The following is a 4,716-nucleotide window of genomic DNA, read 5'->3' as shown; positions in this document are numbered from 1 at the left end:
ACAACCAGCCCTATAAAAGGACTCCGGGTCCTTCGGTTGTAATAAGGCCACTCCTCCGAGCAATAGCAAAACACCAAGCCAGTTTCATATACTAGAGCTAGTACGTGAGCTCCTCACTTCATATGTGTGTGCGGTAGCAGCTTGTGTGTAACTGAAACATCTAGCTAGTTCTCCTCTGTTAAGTGTACAAGATGACTCGTTGCGCCAATGACGCAAAGGACGAGAGCAAGCCAAGTATTGAAAGAGTACACATAAAAATATTTAGAAACAGATTGAAACATATGGAAATATTAAATTGCTGCTGGCAATGTCATGATTTTCTCTAACCAGTGTAAACATATATAAATAGTCTTCTGAAAATATTAGTAGAAGGGCAGTTGATTACATATATAGAACAATTAATCACAAACTTCTTTTGACCACAGAGACAGTAATGAGGTCTAAAGTGTACGTGCAGTATCATACATGAATGGAAATCTAAAGGCTATACATATCTTGCTCAAAGCAATGCCAAAAGGGCAAAGATACTGGATCAATTGATAAAACAAAAGGTGGATGTTGTTGGTTAGGACATATAGACTGAAGGTCATCAGAAACTATCTTGTGTAGTCTTTAGGCGCTGCTCTGACTTCGTGCCGGTATAGCGTAACCTCTGGGTCAATTCTTGAATGCTTGGATTAGCTACTACTTTAGTTCTTTTGATAAAACGGTTTCTACACCAGTAGCAACACCCCTAAGATTAGCAAGTTTCCAGCAAAAGGATCACATGAGAATCACATATCTGTATCCTATATGAAGAGAAACAGAAATTCCGTCAACAATGATGATCGATGGAGGATCATAATGGTAATGCTTGCCAATATTTTTTCTCAGCCTGCAAGATTGCCAAGAACATGGACATCATGTCATTTCAGAACTCAGACCTTAGTTGCAATTTCTGATCATCATTCCAAAGTACGAATTTAGATGTGCAAGTGACAAACTGCACGTAAAAAGACACATACCTTCCTAGAGGTTAGTACTCTGCGGATTGTGCACGGATCTGCGACGATGAGAGCGGGGACTCCTCGCTGTTCCAGTCATCCTACACTAGGGCTGCAAACTGCAGGTTCTAGAGCACGTCCTCGTCTAACGGCTTCAGCGTTGGTTCCTTGGTCAGGCCCCGCAGGCAGATCTCCATGACGGTCATCATCGACTCGCTAGAGCATCATTTGCTCACGGCTGGGTCGACGAAGTTCCTCCTCTTGCTCAGTCCTTCTTCTGTCAGTGCCGATTGCAAATGGTGGTCAATGAACAGTAAAAGTTGGGTTTAGACTTTATTCAGAAATGAGGCATTGTCAAGTGTATAGGGTTAACAAGGAAAGGAAGCATACCTGTTCTTTCATTATCTCTACCTGAACTGATGGGCCTTATCTCTACCTGTTCTTTCACAAGTAGAAGCACCAGGTTTTTAAATGTTAACAAAGGCCACAAAATTTTGAAATCTCATTTAAGCTTGGCTTCTCCATGACTCCCCCCATAGACTGGTAATGTCAAGGTCACTGTTTTAATTTGTGAAAATGCAGTACAGATAAAAAATCTGAAATTTGCCTACACCTTATTTTGGCCTGACCCAAATTAACGAAAAGTAGACATCATGCAAATTATTTACCTCAAGGCGAAACACATTTAGAGATCCATTCTTGACAAACTTTTTTCTTATCCTATGGAACCACATACTGGACCAGACACACACGCACTATGGACTCCCACTGGTAACAACATTGAATTGCCCACATATATGAGGAATGACGAGGGAAGAAAGCTGCAGAAGCTGCTGTAGCTGCCAAACATGCCACGGCTAAATACATGGATTCTTCCAATGTTTCTCGCATAGGCACCTGAGTACACAAAAATAGATAGAATAATGCATCAACTAAAAAGAGTCAAAACAAGCAGAGCAGATCGCGAACAAAAACAAATCAAGAAAGGGTTCATACACAGAAGGGAAAGAGGCGATTAAGGGTAAGAATACCAGCAGGCTCCACAACAACTGTAGATACCATGACACCATGTCGAGCATATGTAGTTCTTGATAGAAAAACCTTTACCAAAATAAGATATCAATGTACCGACGACACTAACAATTTTGGATATTAGCTGCCAAGCTGATTATGTGATATTTGCCCAGATTAGAAATTATGTAAGATATAACAAAAAGGGAGGCACACATGAATCATTTCTTCTGCTGGAGGCAAAGAATCTAAGGCCTACTACCTGTATCCCCAATTCTTCCTCTCTTTATCAGAAAAATCAAGGAATCAAAATCAGATTATGATGAGGACGTGCAACCTGGATGGTGGACAGGGGACGACGACCAGTGAGCAACGACCCATCAGTCATGGCCCGCGACACCTCTCCACTCCACCTAAACGCGAGCGACACCTGGAGCTCCGGCCTCGCGGTCCTGCTTCCACCTCTGTTCTTCTCACCACCCACCATTAAAACCAAACACCGAAACACTGCCCAACAAAAACAACAGACGAGAATCACAGACCAATCCTTGGACGGGGGCGGAAGAAGAGAGAAAAAAAGAGACTTCCATTGCAGAGGGGCTAGAGGTGGTGGGGTTGGGGTGGGGGTTGGGGCCGCTGTCACGTGGGGGAGTGGAGAGGAGGAGTTGCGCCTGCCCCCTCCCGCGGAGACGAGGTTGGAGCACCCTGTGGCTGCTGCTACCCTACTCCAGATCGAGGTCGCGCTCGACGGCTCCAACTCCACCTGACGTGGAGAAGAAGAAGGCTGGGAGGTCCCTGACAGCCGGCGCCTCTGTCCTCGCCGCTCCTCCCTCCACCGCCGGCCTCCCCTACTGCACGTCCTTCTCCATGGCGGCAGCTGGTTCGAGGCAGGGGAGTGGCGAATGCAGCATCTCGAGGCCCCGCTCCTCTGCTCGAGCCGCCGCCTAGGTCTCCTGTGACGCACCCCCTCTTCTCCTATTCACGTCCCTCCTCCTTCCTGGTTCTCCACTCGGCGGATCCTTGGGAGCTGGCGAGGGTGGGGTCGAAAGCGTAGGGGAAGGAGAGAGGGCGGCGAGAGGCGTCGGATTGGGGAGGAGGAGAGGAGGCGGGGATTGGGGGAGGATGCAAATCGGGAGCAGAGGAGGCGGCGCAGAGGGATGAAGTGGAAGGAGAGAGAGAGAGAGAGCAGCAGATATTTTCACGCGGAAGGGGATGGAGGAGGAAGCGTGCGACGTGCACCGGTTTTCTCTCAATGCACTATTCGTGTGCACTATTCATAGCTGACGTGGATAGTGTGGTTGTGGCTACCAACCCGCTCATCCTTTATAAGTTAAACGTGGAGAAGAAGAAGGCTGGGAGGTCCCTGACAGCTGGCGCCTCTGTCCTCGCCGCTCCTCCCTCCACCGCCGGCCTCCCCTACTATCCGTCCTTCTCCATGGCGGCGGCTGGTTCGAGGCAGGGGAGTGGCGGACGCGGCATCTCGAGGCCCCGCTCCTCTGCTCGAGCCGCTGCCTAGGTCTCCTGTGACGCACACTCTCTTCTCCTCTTCACGTCCCTCCTCCTTCCTAGTTCTCCACTCGGCGGATCCTTGGGAGCTGGCGAGGGTGGGGTCGAAAGCGTAGGGGAAGGAGAGAGGGCGGCGAGAGGCGTCGGATTGGGGAGGAGGAGAGGAGGCGGGGATTGGGGGAGGATGCAAATCGGGAGGAGAGGAGGTGGCGCAGAGGGATGAAGTGGAAGGAGAGAGAGAGCAGCAGATATTTTCACGCGGAATGGGATGGAGGAGGAAGCGTGCGCCGTGCACCGGTTTTCTCTCAATACACTATTCGTGTGCACTATTCATAGCTGACGTGGATAGTGTGGTTGTGCCTAGCAACCCGCTCATCCTTTAAAAGTTAAACGTGGAGAAGAAGAAGGATGGGAGGTCCCTGACAGCCGGCGCCTCTGTCCTCGCCGCTCCTCCCTCCACCGCCGGCCTCCCCTACTGTCCGTCCTTCTCCATGGCGGCGGCTGGTTCGAGGCAGGAGAGTGGCGGACGCGGCGTCTCGAGGCCCCGCTCCTCTGCTCGAGCCGCCGCCTACGTCTCTTGTGACGCACCCCCTCTTCTCCTCTTCACGTCCCTCCTCCTTCCTAGTTCTCCACTCGGCGGATCCTTGGGAGCTGGCGAGGGTGGGGTCGAAAGCGTAGGGGAAGGAGAGAGGGCGACGAGAGGCGTCGGATTGGGGAGGAGGAGAGGAGGCGGGGATTGGGGAAGGATGCAAATCGGGAGGAGAGGAGGCGGCGCAGAGGGATGAAGTGGAAGGAGAGAGAGTAGCAGATATTTTCACGCGGAAGGGGATGGAGGAGGAAGCATGTGCCGTGCACCGGTTTTCTCTCAATGCACTATTCGTGTGCACTATTCATAGCTGACGTGGATAGTGTGGTTGTGCCTAGCAACCCGTCATCCTTTATAAGTTAAACGTGGAGAAGAAGAAGGCTGGGAGGTCCCTGACAGGCGGCGCCTCTGTCCTCGCCGCTCCTCCCTCCACCGCCGGCCTCCCCTACTGTCCGTCCTTCTCCATGGCGGCGGCTGGTTCGAGGCAGGGGAGTGGCGGACGCGGCGTCTCGAGGCCCCGCTCCTTTGCTCGAGCCGCCGCCTAGGTCTCCTGTGATGCACCCTCTCTTCTCCTCTTCACGTCCCTCCTCCTTCCTAGTTCTCCACTCGGCGGATCCTTGGGAGCTGGCG

General features: G+C 51.4%; 1 long non-coding RNA gene across 2 annotated transcripts; it reads right to left on the bottom strand.

Annotated features, from left to right (window-relative positions):
- Positions 1-327: 327 nt before the first annotated feature.
- On the bottom strand, positions 328-3,115 carry LOC119273258. Of its 2 annotated transcripts, XR_005134824.1 has the most exons (5): positions 2,332-3,115; positions 1,652-1,880; positions 1,374-1,523; positions 1,005-1,260; positions 328-874 (listed from the first exon to the last, which is right to left on the bottom strand). It is a non-coding gene; the product is annotated as an uncharacterized LOC119273258 (long non-coding RNA). The 2 variants fall into 2 exon arrangements; XR_005134823.1 differs by having other exon boundaries at positions 1,374-1,880.
- Positions 3,116-4,716: the final 1,601 nt, after the last annotated feature.

The sequence above is a fragment of the Triticum dicoccoides genome, chromosome 3A, assembly GCF_002162155.2.
Source record: "Triticum dicoccoides isolate Atlit2015 ecotype Zavitan chromosome 3A, WEW_v2.0, whole genome shotgun sequence".
Taxonomy (NCBI): domain Eukaryota; kingdom Viridiplantae; phylum Streptophyta; class Magnoliopsida; order Poales; family Poaceae; genus Triticum; species Triticum dicoccoides.
The sequence above is the reverse complement of the archived record's forward strand: the minus strand, read 5'-3'. Positions and strand labels throughout refer to the sequence as shown.